The sequence below is a fragment of the Lycium barbarum genome, chromosome 7 (genome assembly GCF_019175385.1).
Source record: "Lycium barbarum isolate Lr01 chromosome 7, ASM1917538v2, whole genome shotgun sequence".
NCBI classification, from domain to species: Eukaryota; Viridiplantae; Streptophyta; class Magnoliopsida; order Solanales; family Solanaceae; genus Lycium; species Lycium barbarum.
Window position 1 is genome coordinate 98,871,864 of NC_083343.1, and position 12,027 is coordinate 98,883,890.

The 12,027-nt window shown below is 43.0% G+C and overlaps 1 non-coding gene across 1 annotated transcript; it reads left to right on the plus strand.

Annotated features, from left to right (window-relative positions):
• The first annotated feature begins 11,071 nt into the window (after positions 1 to 11,071).
• LOC132604808 (small nucleolar RNA R71) lies at positions 11,072 to 11,177 on the plus strand. The gene has a single exon (XR_009568903.1). It is a non-coding gene; the product is annotated as a small nucleolar RNA R71 (small nucleolar RNA).
• Positions 11,178 to 12,027: the final 850 nt, after the last annotated feature.

Here is a 12,027-nt window from a genome sequence, read left to right on the forward strand (position 1 = left end):
AGGTTACGGTCCGTATCTCCCAGCGGATCATGGCCTCAGTCTTCAGTGGCCAATGCGTTACGCCCCGTAACCTAAGTTACGGACCGTCCTTCTGAGGCGTAACCTGTGACACTACTTGGCAACCTTTTGGAAATTTTCCTTAGCTTACGGTACACGTTACGGCCTGTAACATGAGTTACGGACCGTCCTTCATAGCGACACGTATCCTCTCTGGTATGGATCACGTTACGGCCCGTAACATGAGTTACGGACCGTCATTTAGCTCCAAGTTGTCCGTTGTTTCAACATTTCTTATCATTTCCGATCCTTATTCAACCAACCCTATAAAACACAAAAATAACATAAGAAACGATGTAAAAACACTTAAAAACAAGCAACACTTCTAGTTACAAAGGCATAAAATGTGCCGAAATTCACGGCACATCAACACCCCCAACTTAAGCTTTTGCTTGTCCTCGAGCAACTACAATAAGACTCACTACTAACACACGACATCTAGAAAAATAAGAATGACTACGGTGGTTTTGGCATGTGTTTCTAGTACAGACTCTTCAATCCAAGAAAACTATTTGGGTTCTTATCCATCTCCTATTTGTGACACAAGACGCACATTTCAGAAAAAATTGCAATTCACTATGCAACCTCAATTAATGACACAATCATAGTATGGGAGTCTCTATGCACATGAATTTCAACTTCCGGAAAGCCAGTTACTTTGAAATCTACAATCCTTATGCCCTCACATAGACCAAAGAATGTCCCAACACACATTTACAAAATAAATGGGACAAAAGACTAAAGAGACAGAAGGACACTCACACTCGCAAAGAAATTTGCATACCATGCGTGCACATACCAAGGCTTGCCTTTATTTTCCATGCCTTCAACTTTGAACAGTTTGATTGTGATCACATTAGGACTTTTTAGGCTTGTAACATTGGCTTAGGGACGGGTAGGATGAATATTTGGATATTGGTGACTCACTCTCCTTGACACTTCTTTTTGACTTCATTCACCATTCTTCCTATTATTTCTGACCCTACAGCTTCAGCGTGGATTTATTTAGAACTTATATATCTATATATCTAATTTTTTTTTAGTATATATATATATATATATATATATATATATATATATATATATATATATATATATATATCCACATTGAATGATGCCCCGCATTACTCATGATCACCCCCAACAGGCCTTTGGCCTTATTTTCCGCATCTTTCACTTATCACCCCCAACTTAGGCTTTTAGCCTTATTTTCCGCATTTTTCACTTATCACCCCCAACTTAGGCTTTTAGCCTCATTTGTCATTCTTCAGTGTCAAGGAGAGACTTGGTGCCAAATGGGTTTATTCACAGAAGGGAAGGAGGTTAGTTCACGGCTAATCAAAGAAAAAGTCTATAGGCTCAAAATAGGAGACTAGGGATCATTTTCTGTATGGGCTAGGCTCATTTAAGATAAATAGGCTTTGGAGTCTATACAAAGAAAGCCTAAGATCATTTCACAATCAAACTCTCCTAATAATTCACGCACGACCAACCGAGCAAGTTCTAGATTACATGCATCATACACAAATAGAAACTAAGAACTCGCAACACAATGACATAAGGATTGTTTAAATACTCTGACTTCACTTCCGCTTGAAGATTTCACATAAATGGACACCCTTTATTTGCAATGTCATTAAAAGAACCATACACGAGAAACAAAAACTCATTCTTGATGTACATCACAAATTATTTTTCGGAGGGATATCATTGACTTGTAAAGACCACTTTTATATATGCTAGAACACGGACCACCACCACTTAAGTCATCATTACTTTATTCTTAACTAAACATCCTAAACATGCTAGGTTCAACATAAAAATATCATTCTTCGGGAAAAGAACACATGGCAAAGAAAAGCCGAAGAGGGTCCTAACACATACTTAATAATAAAAACAATGCCAACAAAAACAAAAACAATAACAATTGTCCTAAACACATACTTACTATCACAATTTGGGATAAAATACCCACAAAAACAAAAACCATAACAAATAATATCCAGTATACCAAAGCAATACCAACACTTACCAATAAAAACAGTAATTACCCACACCCCCAACTTAGAAACATGCATTTCCCTCAAGGCATCTATAAAATTCATCAAAAGAATGGAGGGCCTCCCTGGAGCGCACTAGGCGCTCGGATCTGCAGCAGCATCATGAGGTGGAGCAATGGTGGTGTCAGGCTGGCCAACACTCGAAGTCCCCGTCGCAGTGGGTGGGGGAGAAGTATGGTGAGAAGACTCAATGGGATAGGCTGAGCTAGAAGTAGCTCCAGTGGTGTCCGAACCCAGCCGAGACTCATGTCGGAGCTTCTTCAAAGTTCGCCGCTCCTCCTCCTCATTCTGTGGGCGCAAAGCAGCAAATGGATCAAGACTCTGGAGAATGGACTCGAGGTTTTCATCATCTGATGTGGCTCTCCTGCGCTTCCCTTTGGCCAAAGAGCGGGTATCCTCTTCCAACTCCTCGTCGTGCTCCTCCTCAACCGCGTCCTCGATCTCATCATCCCCAAGTAGACTCCGAACCGGCTGGTATAAGCTCTGTACCAACTCTGTGTGTACTTTCGGAATCTGGTCCGTCACAACAGCTACTTTCTGTGCCTTCAACTTCTGCACATCATCCTTGACAGACCGCAACTCACTACGAATAGTGCTTAACTCCACAGCAGGGTGTGTCCTAGTCAGCTCCATCATTCTGTTCTCAATGCCATCTATCCGAGAGTGGATCCGTAGGTGGTCATCAGCCATCTATTCTTTTATTGGCCGCAACGCTGCATCAATAACTCTTTTAGTGTACAATTTCAGCTCAGTCATGAGCTGCTTGACCTGCCTATCTGTTCGATCTGCTTGCAGGACCACTGCCCCAAAATTTTCCCGGTTGAACATCATTTTTCTCGCAAGCTCGGGTGGGACTCCCGGTATGGGCTGAGCCGGTGCTGGGCTCGCTCCAGTGGAAGAGGTAGGACCACCTAAAGTAGGTGCGCCTGGAGCTGGCATGGGCTGTGTAGCATCATCAGCAGGTGGAGCCTCAGAATCTGTAGGCTGACCCGCAGCAGTTTCCTCAGCACCCATGATAGCCAAGGGTAAAACATCTGATCCCGTTGGCCCCTCTGGCACATCAGAAGACGAGGCAGATGGCATTGAACCCTGGCTCAACATATCATCTCTCCCCTTTGTGATGTCGTAAATACTATTGGCGATCACACTGTGATCGATAAGGCGGAGGGGTTCTGGTGCCTCGCGCAAGCATAAGAGAGTCAGCAGACATGGATGAATGAGGGAAGTGGCTGGTTGGGTGGCTCTCTCCCGGAGATCTGCTACTACCAGTCTTCCAAAGTTGATCTTATACCTCGACATAAGGGCGGCCACAAGAACAACTCTGTCCGGAGTCAAATAATTATCTGCCTAGGTTGGACGGATGCGCAACATAACAATCTGCCACCAAAATTTTGCCTCTGGGGTGAGGGTGTTTTTCCAAATTCGCGTAGCGACTGTCAACATTGGTACTATTTCCCATTCGGGATCTGCCGACCGTGTAATCACTGAGGCCACCTATTTTCTGATGGAGATTGTATCTTTCTGTTCAATTTTGTAGACAAACTCCCCTTCTTCCGCCGCTGTAGGCTCAATATAATCCTCCCCAAATAGTATTTTATTGATGGCCGTCGGAGAAACATCAATCTTCTTCTTCCGCACGACGACCTCATTCATGGCCGGCACTTGAGTTGCTCGCTGCCCTTTTTTCTGTGCTTTATTATACAGCAGCCCCATAAGAAGCGTAGAATTCCCGAACAAGAGCCGAGATGTAGGACCCCACAGAGTTTTTCAAAAACTCTAACTTATGGAAGTGGATAGTGTCACGAATGCCTGGATATCCATCGAGACCATCGAAGCTGACGTTCCTCTCCTCGAAAATACTCCGCTTTGGGTCCTGCCCCTCATTTTTTGCCAGCTCACACCCTTTGTTGTACAAGTCTTCAGATCCCTCCACAGAAAACCGGAGGTCCTGCTCATACATAGCCCTCATCTGAATGTCAGTTTCTCTCCTTTCCTGCTCGCGCTCTTGTTCGCATTCCTCCGCAGTAGGCTGTTTAATGGGTGGTTGAGGTCGGTGAGTTGGTGTGACAGCCCGCCTGGGTTCACGATAGCTCGACGAACTAGACGAACTCTCTGCATCAGACCAGGAGGAACTTTCGGATGGTGTGGCTGGCCTGGTAGATACAGCAGGCTTCTTTGTAGCTCTTGTGGCCTTGCTTTGATCTTCATCGCGCAACCGGGAGGTGACTTTGCTTGCAGCACGATCCTTTCCTTTGCCTGCAACCTTGGGTGAAACCTTTTTTCCTTGCCTTGGGTTACCCATACCTGTGGAAGACAAAGTTAGATATGATATATGAGAAGCTGTTCAATTATACACTTTATTGGTTCAAGTTAAGGACTTCAATTAGCTCAGGCATCGTAACACAGTCGACGGACCGTCGATGGTGTTACGAGCCATATCTCCAACCGTAACTCACTTTTATCATTTCTAACACAGGAAACGTAACACATTCGACGGACCGCCATACTCGTTACGGTCCGTAACATTGAACAGTAACGTAACCAAAATTTCCAGAAAGTTTTCTTAAAATCATAGGAGTTACGGTACGAGGTTATGGACCGTCACACGTGTTACGGTCTGTAACACCTCACCGTAACATCACCCAAATTTCCAAAAAGTTTTCATAGAAATCATCGGTGTTACGATGGATGTTACGGTCCGTAACACACGTTACGGCCCGGAACACTGCATGACGGGCAAACAGTCAACAGATACAATACTCGACCAAATTTTCTCGTCTTAGCACGAGGCTAAGATTTTTGACTTTATACTCCTTGGGTATGGTGTAAAACATCATTTTATTCCCTCACATACCTCGGGTTACTCAAACTTCACCCGGTTTTACCATAGTTTTCATTGGAACCTTTTATCGAACAGTTGGTGGGCAAACCAATTTAGGAATTTCACGAATGAAACCTTCAATTGGAATGCCCTCCGACTCAGTAGGAAACAATGTGCTTGTGTCCACGAGTCTCTCAAACAGCAAACATACCAATCCCAACCCCCAACCATTGTTAAATCCCGCGCAATTATTCAATGGGGGATTTAAACTCATTCAACACAATCAACACACTAATTTCAAAGCGTAGCATACGAATTTACTCATGAAAGATCATAGCAATCGTGTCGATCAAAGAAGAAAGAGAGTCAAGACATGGTGATACCTGATCGTTGGCGATGATTTGATGAAACTTGAAATGTAAAGCAGGGATTTTGAACAAGAAAATAGCAACTATGGTGTAAGAAATATGAGGGAGAGTGGGAGATGAAGAGAGGGGGAGATAAAGAAAAGAAGAGGGAAGTTATGAGGGAGAGGGAGTTAAAACGTTTGAAAGTACCGGTTGATTTTTGAAATTTGTAACCGTCGGGTAATGTATTTAAACATGCCCAACCGTTACGCTCCATGTTACGGACCGTAACATGAGATACGAGACGTATCTCGTGTTACGGTCAACCAAACGACACCATTTTCCTTTTTCATTAATGACCTGGCACTACAGCCGACGGACCGTAACTCGTGTTATGGTCCGTATTACCTGGCGTAACGGGTGCAAAACATCCAGTGAGTGCCCAGATTTTTGTCAAAGTTACGATCATGTGCTACGGTCCGTAACATGTGCGACGGTCCGTAACTCAGACCGTAACACTCTTCCTCCATCCTTCAGTGATTTCTGATTTTCTTTTCGCTTGTTACGCTCCATGATACAAACCGTAACATGAGTTACGGGCCGTATAGAGGAGTGTCTCGTCTGGGAAAACTCAGCAGTTATTTGGCCTCTTCAGTTCTCAAAATCCTACCACATTAGCACATCAATAACACAAAAGAAAACAAAGGAAATACAAAATTTAAACTACTTACAAAGCGGTAAATGTGGGTTGCCTCCCACACAGCGCTTGGTTTAACATCACAGCTCGACGTGATACCTCATTTTCGAGTTCAGGAACCGTATTTCAAACGATACCTATCAATGACCTTACCATCATCAATACACCAATGGTAATGTTTCAATCTTTGTGCATTCACCTTAAAAGTCCGAGTGCTATCCTCGGATTTCACCTCAATGACGCTTCCATTTGGGGAAACATTTGCGATTTCAAAAGGACCAGACCACCGAGACTTTAACTTGCCCGGAAATAACTTTAGGCGTGAATTGTACAACAAGACCAAGTCCTTTGGCTGAAAATCCCTTTTTAGGATCTTCGAGTCATGATAGTATTTCATCCTTTCCTTGTACAGTGTTGCACTTTCATAGGCATTGTACCTAAATTCATCCATCTCGTTGATTTGAAACAACCTCAGCTTTGTTGCTTCATGCCAATCCATATTCAGCTTTTTCAATGCCCAAAGGGCTTTATGCTCAAGCTCAATAGGCAAATGACATGCCTTCCCAAATACTAACTTATACGGTGAAGTCCCAATAGGCGTTTTGAACGCCGTGCGATATGCCCATAAAGCATCATCCAACTTTTTGGACCAGTCAGTGCGATTCACATTGACCGTCTTCTCCAAGATGTTTTTTATCTCTCTTTTTGAGACCTCAAACTGACCACTCGTCTGAGGATGATATGGAGTGGCAACTTTGTGATGTAAGTCATATTTTTCAAGAAGATCAACAAATGGTTTGTTGCAGAAATGAGAGCCACCATCACTAATAATAGCTCTAGGAGTGCCAAATCTAGTAAAGATGTTCTTTTTTAGAAAGGCATTGACTCTCCTACCATCATTGTTAGGCAAGGCCACCACCTCCACCCATTTGGAGGCATAATCCACCACAACAAGAATGTATATCAGGCCGTAGGAGCTCACGAAGGGCCCCATAAAATCAATCCCCCATACATCAAAGAGCTCCACCTCAAGAACAAAATTCATCGAAGTTTCATGCCTCCGACCTATTGTGCCCTGGCGTTGGCATTTATCACAAGAACGTGCCAACATATTTGCATCACGATAAATGGCTGGCCAGTAGTAGCCACACTCTAGCACCTTGGCTGCGGTTCTATTTCCACTGTGATGCCCACCAACCGGAGAATCATGACAAGCCTTCAAAATATTCATCACCTCAGATTCAGCCACACATCTTCTAATCATATTTTCTGCACAAGTCTTGAATAAGTAAGGCTCATCCCAATAATACTGTCGGTAATCTCTCAAGAATTTCTTCTTTTGATATGTCTTCAAATCTTCAGGAATAATGCAGTTACCAAATAATTGGCAATATCGGCATACCATGGTGCGACATCATTGGAGATTACCAAGACTCTTTCATCCGGAAAAGTGTCATCAATATCCAGCACATCAATCGGTCTCCCCGGTGCTTCCAGTCTGGATAGATGGTCAGCTACTTGATTTTCTGACCCTTTTCGGTCTTTGACTTCAAAGTCAAATTCCTATAGCAACAACACCCATCTTATCAACCGAGGCTTAGCATCCTTTTAAGCCATCAAGTAGCGCAAGGCAGCATGGTCAGTGTGAACCACTACCTTGGCACCCAACAAATAAGCTCGGAACTTTTCAAAGGCATAAACAATAGCAAGTAATTCCTGCTCCGTTACTGTATAGTTCAATTGAGCTCCATTCAGTGTTTTGCTGGCATAATAAATTGGGTGCAAGACTTTGTTGAGCCGCTGACCAAGCATAGCGCCAATTGCAAGACCACTGACGTCACACATAAATTCAAAGGGCAATGACCAATCCGGGAACACAACAATAGGTGCGGAGGTTAACTTCAACTTCAACTCGTCGAAAGCCTTGATGCACTTCTCATCAAAATTGAATTTTGACTCTTTTTCCAAGAGTTTGCACATTGGGTTTGCAATTTTGGTGAAGTCTTTGATAAATCTTCTATAGAATCCGACGTGTCCCAAGAAACGCCAAACTCTTTTTACTGAAATGGGTGGAGGGAGTTGTGAAATCACATCGATTTTGGCTTGATCAACCTCAATCCCTCTTTCGGAAATCTTATGGCCAAGGAAAATTCCCTCCTTTACCATAAAATGACACTTTTCCCAGTTGAGAACGAGGTTTGTCTCCTCACATCTTTGTAGCACCCTATCAAGATGGACCAAAAATTCATCGAATGAATCTCCCACCACAGAGAAGTCATCCATGAAGACTTCAAGAAAGTTTACAACCATGTCAGAGAATATGGACATCATGCATCGTTGGAAAGTAGTTGGGGCATTGCAAAGACCAAATGGCATCTGGATGAAAGCGAATGTCCCATAGGGACAAGTGAAAGTAGTCTTTTATTGGTCTTCCAATGCAATGTTGATTTGATTGTACCCAGAGTACCCATCCAAGAAACAATAATAGGACCTTCCAGCTAGCCGATCAAGCATTTGATCAATAAAAGGCATAGGGAGGTGATCCTTGCAAGATGCAGTATTCAGCTTCTGGTAGTCCATACACACTCTCCAACCGGTGACAGTTCTTGTTGGAATCAACTCATTTTTAGAGTTAGGGACAACAGTGATGCCCCCTTTCTTTGGCACACACTGGACTGGACTTACCCATGGACTGTTGGCAATCGGGTAAACCACCCCAGCATCTAGCCACTTAATAATCTCCTTCTTCACCACCTCTTGCATCGGTGGATTTAATATTCTCTGATGCTCGACACTAGGAGAACTTTCCTCCTCCAACTGTATTCGGTGCTCACAAATTTCAGAGGGAATCCCCCGGATGTCTGCAATAGTCCACCCCAAAGCTCTCAAATGCTTCCTCAAGACTGCGATGAGTCTTTGAATTTAGCCCTCATTCAGAAGTGATGACACAATAACTGGGAGGGTAGCATTTGCTCCAAGAAACACATATTTAAGATGGGATAGAAGTTGTTTGAGTTCCAACTTCGGTGGCTCAATAATTGATGGTTTTGCTGGAGGAGTTGTTCGTTTCTCTAAATCAAGAGACAGTTTCTTGGGCTCATAAGAGTAAGACACCAGAACGGTGAGTGAATTCACTGTCTCAATATATCCCTCTATTTGTTCTGCATCAAAATTCATCAAGATGGCCGATAATGCTTCACCTAAGCATTCTTCCTCCATTTTGAATTCTACCGCTTCATCCACCTCATCAACAGAATTAATGACTGAAATACTTTGATAAGGACTAGGTTATTTCATGCCTTTGCTGGCGTGAAAAGTCACCTCCTCATCGTTCACCCGGAACTTGATCTCGTTCTTCTCGGAATCCATAAGAGCCCTCCCTGTCGCAAGGAAAGGTCTTCCCAGAATAACAGGAATTTCTTGATCAATAGCACAGTCAAGAATCACGAAATCTGCTGGCAGTAGGAATTCCCCGATTTGAACAAGCACATCATCAACTACCCCCACTGGCCTTTTTATTGATCTGTCAGCCATCTGCAACCTCATGGTAGTTGGCCTTGGCATCCCTAATCCCGATCTCTTGAAAATTTCCAGGGGCATAAGATTTATGCTAGCCCCGTTATCACACAAAGCCTTGGAAAAATCCTGCTGCCCTACGGTGCATGGAATTGTGAATGCTCCAGGATCTTCCCGTTTTTGCAATGTGGTCTTAGAAAGAATAGCACTAACGCGATGAGTGATACCCACAGTGTCGTGTTTCAATGGCTTCTTCTTCTTTGTTTAGAGATCCTTCAAATACTTAGCAAAGCCAGGCATTTCTTGGACAGCGTCCATGAAAGGAATGTTCATCGTCAACTGCTTGAGTTGATCATAAAATTGCAAGCACTTGTCATCTTATGTTTTTCTCAGTAGCCTTTGAGGAAAAGGCGGTGAAGATTTGAACAATTGGCTCAAAGGGCGAAGAGTGCCAGAAAGTTTTTCCTTCCCCTTTTCCTGTTTTTCTCCTTGTGCCTTGAGATTATCAAGATTCTGGTCCTCTTCAGCTATAATAGGGACTTCCTCCTCTGTTTCTTCCTCCACAATATCATCAGATACATCAGGTTGTACCTCTTCTTCAACAACTTGGTCGAGATCAACCACTTTTTTATTGGAACCTTGAAGTATTTTACCATTTCTGGTGCTAATAGCAGCTACATGCTCCAAAGAGTTTACCCCACTACCTTTTGGATTTGGAACTGTATCACTTGGTAGTTGTCCACGTTGAGGAGTATGCATTTCTCTGGAAAGGTCTCTGAATTGCGATTCAAGCTTCTGAATGGAAGCTGAATGAGATAGTTGAACCTGAAACATTCCCTTGATTATGCTCTCAGTTCTATCCTGATTCATTAGCATTTTCTGCATCATACTTTTCAATTCCGCAGAATCATTAGAAGTGTTGCCAGCAGAGTTGCTAGCTGAATTGTCTCTCCACTGTTGGGAATTTGAAGCTTGCCCCCTTGGTGGAATGTAGGGGTTCAAGCTCTTGTTGCCATAATTATTGTTGTTGTAATTCCCTTGATTTGAATTTTTCTGATCATTTATGCTATAATTGTTCCCTTGAAATTGTTGTTGAGGCTTTTGCCATGGGGGATGACCTGGACCTTGATAATTTTGCCTTTGATAGGCCCCTTGCGAGTTGTTGATATAATTAGCATCTTTATACTGTTGTTGCCCATCTTGGTACATTCCTTCAGGGACTTGATACATGCCCTGTGGAAGAGGTGGTAACTCCTCAACAACATTTACCCCTTGTGCATCCTTCTCTGCTAACTTCTTTGATAATAGATCCATCGTGGTTTGCAATTGAGCAAAGGTATGATCTCTCTCATGGTTTTCTTTTGCAACGGCAGCTAGTGATGGACTACCATAAGAGAGGCTCTCACTATCAGTTGAATGCCAAGCTTGATTGTGGGTGGTGAGTTTATCAAGCAAACGGGTGATGGCGATAAATGACTTGTCCATAAAGCATCCTCCTGCGGCAGTATTGACAGCAATCTGATTCATTGTATCTAAGCCCTTGTAGAATTTCTCCGTGAGAATAGCATCCGGAAACCCGTGAGTTGGAGATTGAGCTAGATAATACTTGAACCGCTCCCATGCCGAATATAATTGTTCCCCCGGGAGCTGTTTGAACTCAAAGATCGTATCTCGAAGTTCAACCTTTTTGCTCGGTGGGAACCACTTCTTCAGAAATGTGTTGGCCAGCGCGCTCCAGGTATGGATAGAATTGCTGGGAAGTTTTTCATACCATTCCCTTGCTTGGCCAGCCAAGGAATATTTGAATACCCGTAATCGCAGTGCATCTACAGAAACAGCACCTTAGGATTGTTGAGAACACACATGCAAGAAGTTCTTCAAATGTCGAAGTGGACAATCCTCCGAAGAATTTCGGAAATAACCTTCAAGTTTCAGCAACTGATAGATAGAACTATCAATTTTTAAAGTAGCATTTCTAGTTCTAGGAGGAACCACAGCAGAAGCATAATCAGCTTCATTGATGAATTCCGCAAAGATATTTTCGTCCTCATCCTCTTCTGGTGCAGGTGGGTTCACTTGGAGTCCACATTGGTTTCCTTGATTCCGATTCGGTCTTCCTGCCATGTTCACCTGGTTCACCACAACAACAAACGAGGTGTGATGGAATAGAAAAATTCTTAAAGAAGAGTACACAACAATCAGTAATTTCTAAATCGTATTCCCTGGCAACGGCGCCAAAATTTGATACGCTCAAATTACACCTAGTAATGGCGTAAAGCGGACGTTGTCAAATATAGTAATCCAAACAATGTTAGGGTCAAATCCCACAGGGAATATGGAGAGAAAAGGATACTAATTGTATGCGATACTATTCTTTAACGACTTTAATCCTATTCCTGATAGTTTGAAATATTTGTTGAATAATGCAATTGAATACTTTGACTTGATTTGTATTTAATGCGAAAGAGAGACCAAGGTTGTGTTCCCCATTTCTATTAGATATTATGCTTCAGGTTTCAATGTGATATA